At 35.0% G+C, this 20,112-nt stretch overlaps 1 long non-coding RNA gene across 1 annotated transcript in view; it reads right to left on the bottom strand.

Annotated features, from left to right (window-relative positions):
* Nucleotides 1–20,112, bottom strand: part of LOC107878006 — a 46,558-nt gene that overhangs the window by 25,247 nt on the left and 1,199 nt on the right. The gene's annotated exons all lie outside the window — the stretch shown is intronic.

Below are 20,112 nucleotides of genomic sequence, written 5' to 3'. Positions count from 1 at the left end.
TTAGTGGTCATTAAGAAGAAAAAGCTTAAGTTCAGACTAAACGATGAGGAGGTCACATTCAGTGTTTGTAGAATGTTGAGGCAGGTGACTGACATGAGGGTGGTTTCAGTAATAGATTGTGTTGATGACCCTTGAGGTCATTTTTATGGTTACCTTGATGATGTATGAGTAATCAAGGTAGCTGCATCATTTCATGATGTTAAATCAATCTCTGCATCAAAGGAAACCATGGGCTTATTGTTGAAGCCTCAAGAACCAACATTGCCACAATATTAAATCAAGCACTGAGTGGCAGGCAACCCACTATTTTAGTGTTTACATTTTTTTTGTTTGTTTATAGCATGAAGAATAACTTGGAACATGGTAAATCATTGATTAATTTAGACTATTCTAGGTGAGGGGACTTATTGAGCCACTCATGATGGTCATAAGTCCCATTCGGGCCAGATAAGTTGTGCAATTAATGTTAGATGGAAATTTGGAAGATTTTTTTGGAATCTCTAAACTTTAAACTACGAACCTACTTATGGTGTCATAAGTACCACTTATGACTTTAAAAGTAGTGTAATAAGTATTAGAACAAAGAGTTTAGAGAGCAAGGATAGCGCAAAAAATTTTGGTCACCTATGGTAGGGCACCTACTGGGCGTAGCCTCAACCTATACCTCGTAGGTGGTGCCGTAAGTGACCTCCTAAAATTTTAGGCCTAGTTTTTAAAAAAATTGGGCCTACCCTGATCCTACCTGTACCAAAGCTGCCCTACTATAAATTTGTAAAGATTATAAACCAGTTTATTTACTCTATAATCCGCAAATATCAAACTCCCTCTGAAATTAAAACTTTTTAACTTTCTCTTAAATCCTATAAAAGTCAAGACCCATTCGCCAGTCCATCACTTATGCACATATTAGCTAATTAAGGCTAGGGTTAGTTCCTTTATTCAAGTTTCTGCTTCCTTCTTTCAAAATCAAGGTAAACCTTTTGCCTCCTATAAGTACTAGAATGTAATATTAATAAAGAATCATGAGTTAATGCTTGAATATGCTTTACAAAAATTGAAATTGAATAATGTCATTGGTAGGACCCTAGAATAATCAAAACACTAAAATTCGTGCATTGATCTTTTATCAAAACACTAAGATCTTCCCCTGAATGAAAGTAGAAGTTGAAAAGGTTATGGATACCCAAACGTCTTGTATGACATATCTATGATTTTAGTTTTATATGCAAAAAGTGGATTGTAATTGGCGACTATGGTATGCCCAGAGGTTATACCTTATCGATTATTATTGTTGTTGATCTGGTAGAAACATAGGTTAAAGCATTGATATCAGTGTTGCAGAAGTTCAAGAGGGCCATTGGATGGAACATAACAGACATTACAAGAATTACACTCGGTATTTGTAATGATAAGACACAGCTTGAACTGAATTGTATTCCCAGCATTGAGCATCATCAACGATTGAATCCTCCTATTTAGGAGGTCATGAAGAAATGAAACATCAATTGGTTAGATGCTAGACTTGTTTAACCTATTATAGACAGCAAATGGGTTATCCTATTTTAATATGGTTCAAAGAAGGGTGGAATCATAGTGGTTCCTAATGATAAGAATGAAAGAATGGTGGAATCATAGTGGTTCCTAATGATAAGAATGAGCTTTTGCCCATGAGACCGGTTACTAGTTGAAGAGTTTGTATGGATTACAGAAAGTTCAATACTTGGACCTAAAAGGACCATTTCTATTTTCCATTCATGGATCAGATTCTAGATAGACTAGCAGGCTGGGGTTGGTATTATTTTGTTGACGGGTACTCGGGATACAGTCAAATTACTATTGCTCCCAAGGACCAAGAAAAAATCACTTTTACATACCCTTAGAGAGCTTTTGCATTCAAGAGAATATCATTTGGACTATGCAATGTTCTTTCCACTTTTAAGCAATGCATGATGTCTATATTTTCTAACATGGTGGAGGACACTATGGTATTCATGGATGAATATTTTCAGTTGTTGGAAACTCCTTTGATGATTGTTTGGCCCATTTACCCGACGCACTACATAGATATAAAGAGTGTAATATGGTATTAAATTGGGAGAAGTGCTATTTTCTGGTAAAAGAAGGTATTGAACTCAGGCACAAAATCTCTAAATGGGGTATTGAGGTGGACAAAGCGAAGATTGAGTTAATTGAAAAGTTACCACCACCAGTCTCAGTTAAGATGATACAAAGCTTTTTGAGCCATGCAAATATAAAGTTTATCCAGGACTTCTAAAAAATTGCAAACCTCTATGCAAACTTTTAGAGAAGAAGGTGAAATTTGTATTTGATGATGTATGCCTTAAGGAGCACTTAATCTTGATTTCTATCATTGTGTCCCCGGATTGGTTTATACTATTTGAGGTTATTTGAGATGCTAGTGGAGTGGCCTTAGGTGCTTTCCTTGGCCAAAGATTAGAGAAAATCCTTCATCTGATTTATTATGCCCATAAGCATTAAACCCCATATAGAAGAACTATACAATCACTAAGCAGGAGTTTCTTTCAGTATTTTTTTCTTTAAGAAATGCCCATCCTATTTAATAGGGACAAAAGTCATAGTTTACATAGACCATGAAGCCTTGAGGTACCTAATGTAAAAATAAATATGTAAAACCAAAGTTGATATATTGGGTCCTCCTATTGCAAAAAAATTACTTTGTGTCGAAAGACTGAAAGAACATAAAGAACCAGGTTGTTCATCACTTGTATTGCCTTGAAGAAGAGGCAATGAAGAAGTTAGGGTATGAGCCTAACATTGATGATACATTTCTAGATGAGCTGGTCTTGGCAGTATCTCAAAACTTAATCCCCTTGTTTGCTGATTTTGCCAACTATTTGGCAAGTGTTCTTGTTCTGAAAGTCCTAACCTCCAGCAGCGCAAGCGACTTATGCATGAGGTGAGGAAGTTCTTCTGGGATGAACCATGTCTTTTCTTAATTTGTATAGATGGTGTTATTCAGAGGTGTATCCTTGAGGTGGAGATGATGAGCATTCTTGAAGCTTGTCATTCATCACCAGTTGGGGGTTATCATAATAGTACCTGCACAACCCATAAAATTCTGTAGTGCAGATATTATTGACCTATTATATATAGGGATGCACATGATTTTTCTCAAGCCTATGACCAATGTCAGTGTCAAGAAAATATTTACAGAGACATAAACTCCCCGTGACACCTATCTTAGAGCTGGAGTTGTTTGATGTATAGAGGATTGATTTTATGGGTCCATTCATGAGCTCTAATGGGATGAAGTATATTCTGGTAGAAGTTGACTATGTTTTAAAATGGGTAAAACTGTTGTTCTTCAAAAGAATAAAGGTAGAAGTGTCACCAAATTTTTGAAAAAAAAAACATCTTTTATTAATATGCCACTCCACATGTGATTATTAGTGATTATAGGTCTCAATTTTGCAATCTTCTATTTAAGATGCTTCTTGATAAATATGTTGTAAAGTATAAGGTGGCAACACCTTTTCATACTTAGACAAGTGGGAAGGTTGAGGTCTCTACTAATGAGAGCAAATCTATATTGACAAAAACTATGAATGTCAACAGGACTGACTGGTCAAGAAAGTTAGATAATGCTTTGTGGTCCTATCAAACAACTTTTATACCCCTATAGGCTACTTTCCATATCTTCTTATGTATGACAAGTACTGCCACTTGCCAGTCGAACTTGAGTATAAGGCACATAAGCATTGAAAAAGCTAAATTTTGACTGGCGTGATACATTAAAGTTGATATTAAGAAATATAATGAGTTGGATGAATTTTTTCTCCATGCTTATGAGAGTTCTGCTATATGCAAAGAAAGAATAAAAATCATGCCATGAAAATTGTAAAAAGTATGTTTAAGCCTAGTAATTAGTCCTATTGTAATTTATGACTTTTCTTGTTTCTCAGCAAGTTGAGGTCTAGGTTGTCTGTTCTATTTATCGTGGTTATGGTACTCCCTCAAGTTGCTATAAGGATAAAGAGGGAAGGTGAATCCCTATTAAAAATGAATAGGTATTGTTTGAAGCACTATTTGGGTAATCTTAATGTGGTGAAGATTTTTAATAAGGTCAGCCTTGGCTAAGTCTGAGTAGCCAAGGAAATTGAGTTTTGCTACGATGATAAATTAGGCGTTGCTTGGGATGCAACCCAAGGTATCTTGGTATTTTTACATCGGTGAATTTTATACTCCTAGTACATCCCAGGTATGTCCTCATTCCCTTGCTTTATATTATTATCACGCACAGGGGGTAGTGCATAGTATTTTAGTTTGGGTGGGGTATACCATATTCTCCACAGTTTTTTGTTGCCATGCTTCTTTTCCTTTCGATTGTGGCATGGTTCTAGAACTTACATATATAGGGAAATAATGTTTTGTATTGCATTTTGTTTTGTATTATGTTGTGATTTTGTGTAACTAGGAGATTTTTTTTAAGTATCTAGGCAAATTGATGCCTTTTTTTATTTTTTAGAAAAATGATACCCCCCTAAAAAAATTTATATTTTGAGCTGTGTGATGTTCATGTATATGTGTGACCATTTTGAATCTAATTAAGGCATTAGAATTAGGGATAGAATAATCATAGCTAACAATTATATGAACCAAATTGGTAGTAGCTTGTGATTCAACCCTGTGCCATGTGTGCATCAGATACTACTCTGTGGCCTTTGTATGTTAAATCTATAACTTTTCTAGTTGATCTTTCCTAGGTTGTAGGATAGTCGGTTAGGAAAAGATCACAGGCCATTCTTGAAATTTGTCCAGTTTTAGCCTAAATGACCAACTAGATGTGAATATGTATCCCTTGATCCCTATTTTGATCCTGTATAGACTATTTTTTTTATTCCACCTTTCACCTTCCCATTGTTGTTACAATGAACATATTTTGGCCCTGGTCCTTCTTGGACATTATGTACCTTAACTCAGCCAAATCACCTAAGTTGAGGGTGTCTAACACAGGGGTTCATAATATGAAGTGGTTATGAAGGAGGGTAAATAAGAGAAAAAAAAGTAGGGATACATATGGTAGAAAAAGAAAAAAAACAGGAAAAGAAAAGCAAAAGCAAAATGAAAAGACAAAGAAAAAGAATGAATAAAAGAAACCACACCCAACCTAAATGTGCAATAAAAGAATAAAAAGGGAGAAATAGAGGTTTAGTTAAAGAATGTTGGTTGTTAAGTGGATCCCCTAAGTAAGTGTAGTTCCAAGGAGGCTTAGTCACTAAAATGTCCATATAGACCATACTAGCCCCAATGCCTACATTACAAGCCAAGTAAAGTCCTATAATGAACCTAACCTGACTATTTGAAAACTGAGGTAAAGAACATAAAGGCAAGCCTGTGGTATTTGATGCATATTTTTGGAACTTCTTTGTAAGTGTAAGTGTCTCTGAATTCATCCCCTGCATTGACATGCATGATTTCATATGAGTTGTTGGGAATTTCTTGACGTGAGGGCATATGGGTTACGTTACTAGCGGCTTACTTATTTAGGTAGTGTAATTTGTACATATGCATGATTGTTTGTTTCTAATGTAATGTCATATCATTATTCCATTGTGTCAAAATGTTGTGCTCCATAAATACACATGGTTGGTGTTGAAGTATTAAAATATGAGGGAGTAATGTTTTAAACTTAAAGTTGATGATTTTTTGTTGTAGATAGCTTAGGTTTCTCCTAGTTAAGCGTTGTTGTGTTATTGAGTTCAGATTTATTTCCTTAGAAAATGCAATTATAGGTTGAGGGTGTTGATGTTCTATGATTTTATTGCACTTTTGATGCTTAAAACAATAAATATAAGCAAGTTATTGAGGTCTTTTAGTTAAATATGACGTGTTTTGTGTTATGTTTTGCAAGAAACTAGGTTTTAGAGCTGAACATGAGCAAAGATGTGAAAATTAAAGTGTTTGGACTACCTATGTGTGTACCTATGCCACATAGGTACTACCTACATGGAGTAAGTGGAAAAACATGTGTCAGAAAGTTGAATTCTAGAGATCCAAAAGCTAAAGATTTGGGACTATCATCTATGGGGACTACCTATAGGCTGTAGGTAGTACCTATGCCCCATAGGTCTTAGAATTCATGGATTCCCTAAGAGATTTTTGTAGTGTTTGGACAGTTACACTATGTGTCTCAACCTACGGTCCATAGGTTCCACCTATGGCCCTTAAGTAGCCCTATAGGTGGCCACCAACTTCGATTTTCCTCTTTTGTTTAGGATTTGTTTACTAGGTTTCCATGTATTCAATAAATACCCTTTTGACATTTTTAATTAGTTTATACACTCTTATCATTCATAAATGTATATTTTAATTCTGAGATTTGATTTTGATCTGGGGATTGCTTTGTTCTTGATTTGGTTGATTATTTAATTCAAAAAATTGGGTTTTTGTTGTAACTTATTGTTAGATTGATTTAATGCTTTTAATTAGGAATTCCATTGATTGTTTCACAATGATGAGTGACTAAGTCCCTTAGTAAGGGTTGTGGGAACCTTGGTGAATTAATGAAGTAGGGAAGTGTTCAATACTTCTAGATTATTATTGCTTTATGTATTGTGGTTTTCTTCGCTCTTATTGATTTCTTAACAGTTGCAAACATAAGATATCTTCTATATCTATTACAAACCTGAGAGGTGGGTAGATATAGAGAATAGAAGATCACAATAGTAATTTGAAGTTAATTATCGATATAAGCTATTTAGGTTTATCTTGTATTTAATAAACTTGAGATCGAGAGCAGATAGTTGAACTGGGGTCCAAGGTAATGGTAAGTAATGTGATACTTTGAGACCGAGAGGCGATAAGTGAGATTCACAAATGTGTTTAGAGAGGCTTTTGGTGATACATAAATTGCCAGATTCTCCATATAATAGCTGGATTAAGCATGATAAGCTTACGAAGTTAAAAGCTAGGGGGAACATAAGCCTAGTGTTCATTTATGATTTATTAAAACTAAATGTATTAAAGTTTTGGTCCTACTTACTGTTCAGAGAAAAATTCCCCCCATTTACATTTTATATTGCCCAGTGATTTGAAAAAGTTAGAGATATAGTTCCACATATTCCTTATGCGTTCAACCCCAACCTAGTTGGATTACTATATTTTGACATCGACCGCTTGATAATTCTAAGGAGGTGTACTTCTGGGAGACATCAGTGGTGGTTCTTCCTAGTCATCGAATCTTCTGGTTTTCGCTCAACGTTTGGGCATATTATGGTTGCGGAGCTTTTCATCATTTCTTAAGAGTTTGACCTAGCTGTGGTGCTATTGTTCCTTTAAATTAGATTTTTCCACCTATCAGGGAAGTTCATCCTCCAGCTAGAGGTGCTATGCATGGTCACAGGGGTAGTCCCCAAGGTGTTTATAGACTTTCTCAAGAAGGTAGGATAAAACGTCAGTTAAGAGCCTAACAAGGTGGCGGGTGTGATCAGTTGTATGAAGTACTTGCTAGGCCCTAGGATTAGTCTTTAGATGCTATTATTACAAGTATGATTTTGGTATGCGGTCAGTTGGTTTTTGTTTTGTTTGATCTAGGATCCATTTATTCTTATGTTTCTTATTATTATGCTCCACGGTTAGAGTTATCTTGGGATTTATTTTCTATGCCATTATGTGTATCTACTCTCATGGGTGATTCTTTAGCGATGGATTAGGCTTTTAAATTATATTTTGTGACTGTTCGAGAGATTGATAGTCTTATTAATCTTATTATTTTAGACATGGTGGATTTTGATGTTATTCTGGGCATGGATTGGTTATCCCACTATCATTCGATCCTGGATTATTTTTACAAGACCATCACTTTAGCCATGCCAGGTATACCCCCGATCGCGTTATTGGGAACTGTTAACCATGGACAACATGAATTATTTCTTATATTTATGCTTGGAGGGTTATCTTGAAGGTACGAGTCTTATATCACTTATATTCATTATTTTAGTATCAAAATCTATTACTTGACTCTGCTCCTATAGTTTGTGAGTTTCCTGATATCTTCCTTAGCAATTTACCTAGCTATCATCCAGAGCATAGTATTGAGTTTGTTATTGATCTTGAGTTAGGAACCCGACCTATTTGAATGGTACCTTATCATATGGCTACTACCGAGCTTATAGAGTTGAATTCTCAACTTCAGGATCTTTTTGGTAAGGGTTTTATTAGACTGAGTGTGTCTCAATGGGGATCTTCTATGTTGTTTGTAAAGAAGAAAGATGGCTCCATGCATCTGTGTATTGATTATAAGTAATTGAATAAGGTGACAGTGAAGAACCTTTACTCTATGCCTTATATTGATGATTTGTTTGACCAACTTTAGGGAGAAAGAATGTTCTCTAAGATTTACTTGAGGTCCAAAACCATCAATTTTGGATTCGGGTTGAGGACATCCCAAAGATAGCCGTTAAGACCCATTATGGTCATTATGAGTTCCTAGTGATGTTTTTTGAGTTAACTAACTCCCCGGCTGCCTTTATGGATTTGATGAACAATATATTCAGGCCTTATTTGGATTTCTTTGTCATTGTGTTCTTCGATGACATCCTTATATATTTGATGAGTAAAAAGGAGCATTGCAGTATTTGTGGATTGTACTCTAGACTTTGAGTGATCATATGCTTTTTGCCAAGTTCTCTAAATGTGATTTTTGGCTTAATTCGATGATATTTCTTGGGTATGTGGTGTCTAAGAATGGGATTATGGTAGAACTGACAAAGATTAATGCTATTCATGATTTGGAAAGACCTATATCTTTGATTAAGATTTGTATCTTCATCAGTTTAGCAAGTTATTATAGATGGTTCACTGAGAGTTTTGCTACTATTGCACCACCAAAGGCCAGGTTGACTCAGAAATAATTTTCTTTTTGATGGTTTAAGGATTGTGAGTCGAGCATTGGGAAACCTAAGAGATTTCTCACTTTAGCTCCTATGTTAGCTCTCTTTGTTGAGGGTGAGGATTAACCTTTTATTGTGATGTTTCTGGTGTTGGTTTGGGTTTGTATTGATGAACAAGGTAGTGTTATCGCTTATACATCAAGGTAGTTGTAGGTGCACAAACGCAACTACACCACTGATGATTTAGAGTTAGTGGCGGTACATTTTACGCTTAAGATTTGGAGGCATTATCTTTATGGTTAGCATTGTGAGATCTTCATGGATCATCATAGTATTCAATATCTTATCACCTAGAGAGAATTTAATACTAGGCAACATAGATGGATGGAGTTGCTTAAGGATTATGATATCCTTATTTCATATCATCCATGCAAGGCGAATATGGTAGAATATGCCTTGAGCTAGAGGCGGTGAGTATAGATATCTTCACTTGTGTTTTAGTTTTCCAGAGTTCGTTGGCATGGGACATTCAGTCCTTAGCCATCTTGAGGGTTCAACTTGATATATCAGACCTTAGGAGGATTCTTCGTATGTTGAGTCAAGATCCTTACTAGTTGACCATATTTAGGATTACCAGTTTGAGGATAAGAGACTTTCCATCATCTGTGATAAGGTGTTGAGTGGTGAGGCCAAGATGGCTACTACAGATTCTAAGGGCGTTTTGAGATTTGATAGTCGCATTTTAGTTCCAAGGGTTAATGACGTGATTTAGTTGATTTTGATTAATGCTCATAGCTCAAGGTACTCTATTCATTTGAGTACAACAAAGATGTTTAGAAATTTGAGATAATATTATTAGGGGAGAGGTATGAAGAGAGAGTGGCAGACTTTGTTACTCATTGCCTATGTTATCAGTAGGTGAACGCCGAGTATCAAAGACCTGGTGGTTTGATTCAGAGATTTCCTATTCTGAGTTAAAATAGGAGTGGATTATCGTGGAATTTCTTAGTAGATTATCTTGTTCCTCCCATGGTTATAATGGTATTTGGGTCATTGTGGATTGGTTGACCAAGTCGGTATATTTCATTTCTATTCATATGTCTTTTAACACCGAGATAGTATCCCTTATCTATGTTTATGAGATTATCTATATGCATACTAGACCTATATCTATCATTTCAAACTGGGGTTCGGTGTTAACTTCTAGATTTTAGAGAGAATCAAGAGGAGTTAGGTACTAAGGTGGGTGTTAGTATAACTTTTCATTCCTAGACAATTGGATAGTCAGAGCGGACTATTAATGTTCTTGAGGACATGCTATGAGTATGTGTTATGGAATTTAGAGGTTAGTAGGAGTAGCACTTATCCTTTACAGAGTTCACTTATTGTAGTTGTTACCTTTCGAGTATTATGATGGCACCTTCTAAGTCTTTTTATGGCAGGCGATGTCAATCTCTAATCGGATGGTTTGAGACTTCTAAGATTAGGTCTTGTGGTACTGACTTGCTTTAGGAGTCATTGGATAGAGTTAGGGGTATCAGTATAGGTTGTGGGCCACTCAAAGTAGGCAAAAGGTTTATGCAGATCATTGACATAATGCCTTGAGATTTAGAGTCAATGACCGAGTATTTCTACATTATCCCATAAAGGGGGAGATTAGGTTCGGAAGGAAAGACAAACTCAGCCCCAGACATGTTGTACTCTTTGAAATTCTTTGCAAAGTTGGTAAGATGGATTATTAGTTAGCCTAACCCCAGATTTTTAGATGTTCCTCAGATTTTCCATGCTTCTATGTTGCGGCTATAAATTCCTGACCCATCCTACGTGCTTATATAGGACTCGGTCCAATTGGATGAACATTCAACCTCCGTGGAAGAGCCTGTGCTTATTTTGGCTAGTAATGTATGCTGGTTGTGCACTAAAGAGATTACAGTAGTTAAGGTTCATTGGAGGCACCGCCGTATAAAGAAGGCTACTTGGGAGATTGAGAGCTAGATGCAGACCCAGTATCCTCACTTGTTCTAGACTTTAGGTATATGCTAATCCTTTTATTAGAAGATGAAAGTTCTTTTAGTAGTGGATATTGTAATGACCCTTCAGGTCATTTTTTGTATTTTTCTCATTTTCTTTGATTAAAGCTTTCCCATAGCTTCTCCATGTCTTTTATGACTTTCTGGATTTGAGAATCTAATTACCAAGTAATTCGTTTGGTTTTTAAAGCCAATTCCCTATTTTGAAGATTTCACTAGTTCCAATTATCTACTGAGAAAAAATATTAATAAAATTACCTCGTATGCCTATTCTGACTGTTCCAACAAATTTATAATGTCTATTTTAGGTTTGGAGGACTCTTAGTTTGGGTCTCGAGGTCCTCAGAATCATTTTGGGCTATCGAGTGGAAGTTAAGAAAATGGCAAGTGGATTTAGGACCTAAATTTTTTCAAAACGACCTCGGATGGAAATTTTAATTATGCCATTGATTTTGGAACGTTGAATTTGATGGTGTAGTATAATTCATTTGCACTTACTAGATTCTGAATAAATCCTGAGGGGTTGGTAGAGACTCGAAAAATTTTAAATTCTCCAGCTGGTGCCTAATATCTGGTGTAACTGCTAAAGCACCCCTTTTGGAGCTTTAGTGGCCCGTTGAGAACTTTAGTGGACCTAGCTCAACTGAAAGGTCCTCTTTATTACCGCCTGGACCCTTTAACAACTAGCGCTAAAAAGGCCCAAGGTCAACTTTAGCGGCCTACCTTGTTAGCATAGGATAAATTTAACGGTCATCTGGGAACTTTCGTGTCGACAGCTAAAGCCATCCAGTATACGCTAGCGGCACCGTGTGCCTGGGAAGGGTATAAATGCCCAATTAGCCCAATTTTTCAACATTTTCATCCATTCTCTAAAATCTTAAAACCTAAAAAGTGGGAGTTCTTGAGAGAACTAATTATGGATGATATTGGATCTTGGGAAAAGTTGATTTACGTGATTCTTCATCGAATTTGTGGTAGGTTTCCATTAATTTTATGCTTAAATTCTCCATTATTATCTAAAATCCCTAAAAGCTTGGTGACTTAAATTTAGCACCATTATACTTAGAAACCCACCCATTTTTTAGGGTAATTGGTCCTTGAGCATAGAGAGAAGTTGTGTTGGTTTTTAAGGTTCAATTCTGTAAATAGGCCCCATATGGAATTTGTATGTAGTTTTGGACCCAAATCATAATAGTGAAATAAGGGTGTCATTGTTCAAGTTTTGATAAGTAGATTGTGATTTTTATAGCATGGCAGCTTGCAGAAGCTTCTCGGAAAGGGAAAATTGAGATTTGGTAGATTATTTGGGCTTTTTTCTCAGCATCCAAGTAGGCTAGATTTACCTTCTTCATAGATTGAGCTATCTCATAGTATGATTATGATAATATGCTAGATATGGTGTGGAATTGTGTGTTGGAAGTATTAATAAGGATATTTGGTTTAGTTGGACAGTTTAGGCCATCTTGAAATTGTAAACTTAGAGTAATTAGCATAGTTATTTATATCTCTGGTGAATTAGGCTTCATGGCTCATGTTTAGAATGCAATGTCGTAGTAACTTAAGCTAGGTGAAATAGTCTTAGTCATTCATGTTTATGGTGGAATTCTCCTTAGTCACTTAAGTTAAGAGAAATTGCTTTAGTTGTTCATGTTGGGAAGAATTACAATCTTGGTGTTATTCATGGATTACGTGACATCTTCAAATAAACTTAGATACCTTAGCCTAGTCCAGGGTAGAATTTCCTAAAAATGGATTTCGGAGATTAAAAGTAGGCCCTTTCCCCACTTTAGGCCAAGACTTGTGATAGCCTTGTAGACTTATTTACGTACGACATACTCTTATTAATGGTTGACTTGACACTTGAGGAGAGTGAATATATTTATTGAGTATTATAGTTGGATATTGAAGGATTGAAGCTAATTTCGGGTATCGCTACTGATATTGCTTATATATATGATTAAGGATATGATTTATAAATATGGCTAATGATGTGGCTTATATAGATGATTATTGATATGTCTTTGGTATATGTTTAATGATTTATACATGTGATTATTGGTATGGCTTCCAGATATGATTAATTATATGGACTACACATGCTTAATAATATAGACATTGACGTGATTAACTATATGGCTTATAGATATAATATGACTTATAGATATGATATGGCTTATAGACATGATTAATGGCTCATTGATATGATATGGATTAAATATATGATATGGCTTAAAGATATCATATGGTTTATAAACATGATTAATCGATCCTATATAAGATATGGATTATAAATATGATATGGCTTATTGTCATATTATGGATAATAGATATGAGATGGCTTGGAGGTATGATTAATAACTTATTGACACAATTAATGGCTTATATATATGATGTGGATTATAGACATAATTAATGGCGTAAAAATATAATATGGCTCATAGATACAATATGTCTTATAGATACAATTAATGGCTTATAGATATGATTGGTGGCTTATAGATTCGATTATTAACATAAATTATGATTATGACTACTGACCTGGCCTATAAGCATGGCTATTGGTATGACTTATTAGTTGCCGTATTGGTATAGTCTATTAGGTTAGTTTATTGTTATGGCTTGGTGATATGGTTCATTGATATGATTTATATATATGAGTTTCGATTCGAGTTTGATAGTTGATAATGATCTTGATAATATGTGTTCTAGTTCAAGCCAGACAAATAATGATAATAATATTATTAATAAGTTCTGATTCATGTCCTACATTGGGAATTATGTATGAGACGATGCAGTTCGGATGGATTCTTGATTATGGCATGATTAATTGGTGATTTATGACTATTTGGTTGGTTAGTTTCCTTGATTGAACCCTCCAGGCTTATGGAGGCCTACGTTGGGTTATTTACTTTTCCACAATTATTGCTTATGGGGGCAAATCTTGTCGATATAAGGGCATGATCTTTATGTTATTATATCGTTTGCATTCATTTATTTTGTACAAAAATGTCGAAGCCTATTTTCAGGTATGCCTCTTTTGCCTTGACTCAGCTTATTCTATCTTATACCTTATTGTATTTAAATCATAGCTCTGTCGGCCAATGATTCCTACTGAGTACCCATGGTTTTGGTACTTATACTACACTTCTATACCTTTTGGGTGTAGATTAGAGTAATAGTATCGCCACTGATTCTATGTTCATGGAGGGTTGATCACAGAGATTGGGTGAGCTCTTGGGGTCGGAGTTACCCTTTTTCCTTCTATTTAATTATGTCAAATCTTTTATCTTTGAGAGGGACTGTAGTTGACTATTCTGTACTCATTGTTCATTTGTAGTAGCTCTTGTACCGACATTACTGAGTCTTTGGATGGTTATTGTTTATGTATCTATCTATTAGACCTTATGACTGTATTATTGCAATTTTAGTCTTTAATTGTTAATTTTCAGCTTTTAGGCCATTTTCCAACATGTTAGCCCATTGCATATAGATTCAGACTATGATTTGGATAACCTACTGGTGGGACAGAGTAGGTTCTATCATGACTCATAAATAGGGTAGTGCCAAAATCTCATGATGAAATACCCAACCCATAACATACTTTACATGAATAGTTAACTAACTAATTCTGAAGAATGTTAAGTCATAAGCTACCTCGAATCGTCAAATCTCTAGCCTGGACCCTTCAACATAGAGCCTTTCCTTTACAAAGAACTTTGAATTGCACCAAATCATTCAAGAATGCAATCTACACATCAAAAGGAGTCTAATGATTCCTATATTAGGTAAATTTAATTTGAGTCCAAAATAGATCAAAAATCGATCTAAAGAAAAGAGGGTAAAAACAATTTTTTATTTAAGAATCAAGTTTCTCATACCTCAAGGATCCTAAATATGAATATCCATTGAAAAGCAAGTTGAAATCATCAAAAAGTTATTTTTTGATCCTACTGGATAAAACCCCAAAATTTCTAGCTTAAAATCCAAATTTTGAAGTTATTTTTTAGGTAAAAAAGTGGATCACGATTGAAATCAAGTTTAGAAGCTTACCCAAACATTTTTCTTTGAAAATCCCTCTTTAAAATCATCTTTCCTGAGATTTAAATGTCGAAAATAGTGAAAATCTAGAAAACAGAAAATTTATAATGTTTAAGTGAATAGTACCTCACAAACACAATTCCAACCTTGCAAATGCAAAGGTCAACATTGACCAAAAGTAAATTGTTCATCATAATCGTTGGAGGTGAGCCCCATGACCGTGATGAAGACTTGACTTGGTTCACTAAAAATGTTTGTACGCGATTGCAATCCCACCATGCAATTGGTATGAACAACTTGGCCAAGCCCTATGATTGGGACACCAGGCCACCCGACTACAAGGAAGGATCAAGGGCTGCACCATCTAACAATAAAACAGTTAAGGAAAGGTCTAAACATCCTCTGAATGGACTCTCCGAATTTGTTTGAGATCCCACAAAAAATAATTTGATATACTAGGTTAACTTTGATGTTTCAGACTCAATGCAACCATCAGATTTTTACAAAATCAGTTACAACAAATTAGCCCCTGAGATCCTTTTAAGCTATTTTAACTAATTTTTATCTAATTACTTAATTACGCTACTAATACAAATTTGACATTGTGGATCCAATGAAACTGATTGAACCACCAACTGATGCTCGAAGCATCAAATATTGACCAAAGTTAAACTAACTACTTCTAAAACTTCTAAATATCTCAAACTCACTCAAACCACTCCCACACACTTCAGGAATCATTCCAACCATCCACACAACTTATAAATAGCATATAACAACAATGAGGGAGAGTAAAATGATCAAAACATAACAAAATCTAAACATCACAACTATAGTTGTTACACTTACGATTGTGAGGTTGTTGAACCCTTGATATTGAAAGTGAGGATCAATACACTATTAATTTAATGGTTTACAATGCTTGAAAGAAGAGAACTAATATCTCACATTCTTAAACCATAATCGGGTGATGACTTAGAGGCAAGGCCATTTAAGCACCAATGTTATTGGTATTTGCATATGAGGAATTATTGATTTTCTCTCTTAAAAGACATCTGGAGAGCATGTTTGAACATCCCCAAAAACATTTTTCATTTTGAATGCGAGAGAAATTATTTTTAAATAGTAAAGATATTGAAACTTTATAAAGGGTTCCCTACGTATCTTGTCATGACAAGAATGAGGTCAAATGTTATTCATACAAATACATAGTTATTGGCGGTTTGTATGATTATAAAAAATTGTTGATTATATTAAAAAATAGTATGTCATGAATGAGAGCTTGAATCTAAATAATATATTCCAAGAATGAAAAGAACGTACATGTATGTGTTAATAATTCTTAAAAGAGATGAGAAAGTCCAAAAGAATGATAGCAAAGAACAAAAATAGATGTTAAAATTATATGACGGTGAAGGGAGGTTTTAAGGAAAAAAAATGGGCATGAGAAAATGGAAATGTTGTAAGGTTAACACAATTCAACCAAAATTATCATAGAGAGTGGACAATATTGATCATGACATAACCTTGAGGTCACGGGTTCAAATCCTGTCTCCTTTAGGTCAAGTAATATCCTATGGTTCCCTCTTAGCCCTTTTCTCAGCTGTTCACGGCCTAGCTGTACCTACCGTCTTTTTTTGGGGATCAATATCAGCAGTTCATCCAACGATAAAGAACATCCGAATTATAGACACATCAGCTTACCGTTTCCTTAATAAGCATTCATTCCTGGACTTTACAAGTTACAAGTTATCCCCATATGGAGTCCACCCAAGGGAGAAATCCAATCCAATGGGTCACTGGGCAAAATTTCTCCACCTATTCCTTCTAGTCGAGCGTCTCGGTCTGTCATTATACCTCAAGAAGTAGAAAGAATTACAATCCCCTTCGATGGTTATACGGGTATCCAAAGAACGAACGAGATGGATGTTTGTTGTCCCAACTAAATCAATTCGTTATGTATGGATGATGCGATTCCATTGATACAGAGCCAATTCCAATAGACTTATTGGAGGGTCCCATTCGCGTGCATCCAGTAGGAATTGAACCTACAAATTCGCCAATTATGAGTTGGGCGCTTTAACCATTCAACCATGGATGCTTAGCGGGGATCCTCGTACATGGTGAATAACCAAACTCCAATTGAAATGAAATCTTTTGGATAAATCAATGCAATTTAGGAGGAATCAATACAATGCAATTTAGGAAAAGAACAGGTTCAAGGTCACGATCAATTCCTTTTTCAAATCCTACTGCAGCTGCACGAGCCCTTCCCGCGTGCCACAAATGACCTACGAAGAAGAAGAATCCTAGAACAAAATGAGAGGTAGCTAACCAACTTCTAGGAGCTTTTGCTAATTCGAATTGAAGGGTGATATAAAATCGGTCTATTTCCGGCATCATATCCACAGTTAGCCCATTCATCCTAGTTAGCAGTTCCAGCTCCGTATCAAGGGATAGGCGGCATAGGTCTTCTCTTTTTGAAGGATCACGAGACGTTTCGAATAAAAGAAGACCCCATTTATTTATTATCCTTTATTTAGAATTTAGATATTTGTTATAATTAATTGTTTGTTGGACTCATCAGATCAGTTAACTAAAAAACGGATCATGATGCATCAACCTGCTAGTGGTTTTTATATGGCACAAGTAACCGAATGTGTCGTGGAAGCGGAAGAACTGCTGAAACTGCGTGAAACCCTCACAGGGGTTTATGTACAACAAACGGACAAACCCAATGGGAACCAAAAAATGGGGGATACCGCATTGGGCAGAAGACGATCCAAAAAGCGAAGGCTCACCCAGCTGAAGAAAGGGGGTGAGATAGGCAAGAGGTAGCTTGCTTCCAAGCCCTAAAAGTTGTCCAGTCCTAAACAAGACAGGCAAACCTTTAGGCTTCTTCAGAAAAGGAACATCAAACGTCTAGGAAGATATCAACCATGGATGGAAGGTCTCCTGTAAGTCAGAAGGTCCTACTAAAGTATATATGTACAACTAAAGAATGTGTAGTAAATATTCAAAAAAGATAATATATAGCAAATAAGGAACTTGTGTCAACTATATAACAAATAAATTAGAAATAATTCTGCAAGTTCCGATCAAAATCATGTATAAAATGACATAAGGATAGAAAGAGTAGATTCACCTAGGCTGGAAAAGAATATTCGGACAACTGTGAAACGGTGCATTGTAATCTAAATGCACCAACTGCAAACTAAAGAATTCAAGTAAGTTTTGGAGGAGTGTGAGACACCACTCTCATGAACCATAGTGTGTGAAGTAGATGACGAAGACTTGATAAAATCATGATTATAATTTTAATAGAGTGAAAATAAATAAATATATAAATAATATGTAGTAGTTTTCAGAATATACAAATACAATATATTAAGTAGATAATGAATCAAGGAATTGATATATTAAAAATCGTAAAGCTCATGTTCGCAAATAGTGCAAAAAATTTATGAACAAAACATAGATAATCTATGTAATTTGCAGCATTTGAAACTAATAAAGAACCAAAAAATTAAATAATTAGCATCTAAAAATATCTTCCTTAATTGAAATATAGAGCTTGTCATGGTTAGAACCTGTTTAGTCTCCAGAAGAGTCGTCATTCTGTCATGTCCTATTTTTACCACAGTTAAAAAAGCATCAACTTATGGACACTAACATAATAAATTTTGTATAGAGTGCCACCTAATTTTAAATAAAAAAATAGAAAACCTATTTAATTATTTACATGTATGACATGTTTTCTAATCTACAAAAAATAGTTTAATTTTTGGTAAGGGATCAAATTATTTCAAAGGAAAGGGGTTAGGTATCCTTTAGATCTAACAATTATGATACCAAATACACTAAATTTTTCAAAAAAGAAAAAAGTAAAAATTATTTTTGAAAGTATAAATATATAAAATATGAACTATAAATAACAAGGTGAGTTTGCACACTAAACCTTTTAGGTTGTATGTATCAGTCATGTAGCATCAATAGTTTTAGACTATTATGCAACAGGTTTGGCATAGTCCAAAAAGAGGTGATCCTATGACAATATTATGGGAAAGTTTGAAGAAACTAAAAGTGGATGTTAAGGAACTCAATACTTGCATGGCATAATATGATCAGAAATTATCCTATGCTAGAAAACAACTGAAAATTATATAGACTCATATTGCCTCATCTAAATAATTAGTCTATTTTATCAGGAAAAGGCAATACTATCAGATATTCAGAGATGGATATTAGTGGAAGAGAAGGTTCTTGGGCAAAAATCTAGAGCTTTCTAAATTTATAGTGTAGAAACCAATACAAAATATTTTCATGCTCAATTTAAACTCAACTTTGCACAGAATACAATCTCATCAATCTATACTGATAATAGAGTAAAACTTATAGATCCTCAAGATGTATAGAATGGATTTATTGCTGCTTTTACTTTATTCATGGGAGATTGTGTTGTTGAAATTCCATATCCTCACCTAGAAGTAATAAGGAAAGGGCCATGCCTTTATAGAGACCAACAAATTCAACTAGTGCAGATACTGAGCTAGAGGAAATAGACCAAGTTGTGAAAGAAATGCCTAAAGATAAGAGTCCAGGGATTGATGGATACCCTATTAAGTCCTTTTAAAATTATTGGACCATTGTTAAAGAAGAGGTTTATTCAGATGTGCCATTGTTTTTCTCTAATGGTAAGGTGAAGAAAACATAGAATTGTACAACCATCACTTTAATTCCTATGGTTCCTTCACCAACTAAGGTGAAATACTTTAGACCAATTGTCTATTGTTCCACTATGTATAAAATTGTTGCAATGAAACTTACTAATAGGATAAAGCAAGTCTTGAATGGTCTTATTGGTTGATTACATTCAACTTTCATTAAATTTAAAGCTACTACAGATAATATCTTACGCAATCATATGCTTTTCAAGGGATACACTAGGAAACTTATTTCTCCTAGATTTGTTCTTAAGACAGATCTTAGAAAAACCTATGATACTCTTGAGTGGCCTTTCCTAAAAGATATGCGGATTGAGCTGGGTTATCCTTACAAATTTGTAGGTTGGGTCATGAAATATGTATCTACAGTTTCTTAATCCCTGATAATTAAAGGTAGACTTAGAAAGCCCTTCTAGGTTATAAAGGGCTTGACCGTATCTCGTTATC

This window comes from Capsicum annuum, chromosome 1 (assembly GCF_002878395.1).
Source record: "Capsicum annuum cultivar UCD-10X-F1 chromosome 1, UCD10Xv1.1, whole genome shotgun sequence".
Classification (NCBI taxonomy): domain Eukaryota; kingdom Viridiplantae; phylum Streptophyta; class Magnoliopsida; order Solanales; family Solanaceae; genus Capsicum; species Capsicum annuum.
The sequence above is the reverse complement of the archived record's forward strand: the minus strand, read 5'-3'. Positions and strand labels throughout refer to the sequence as shown.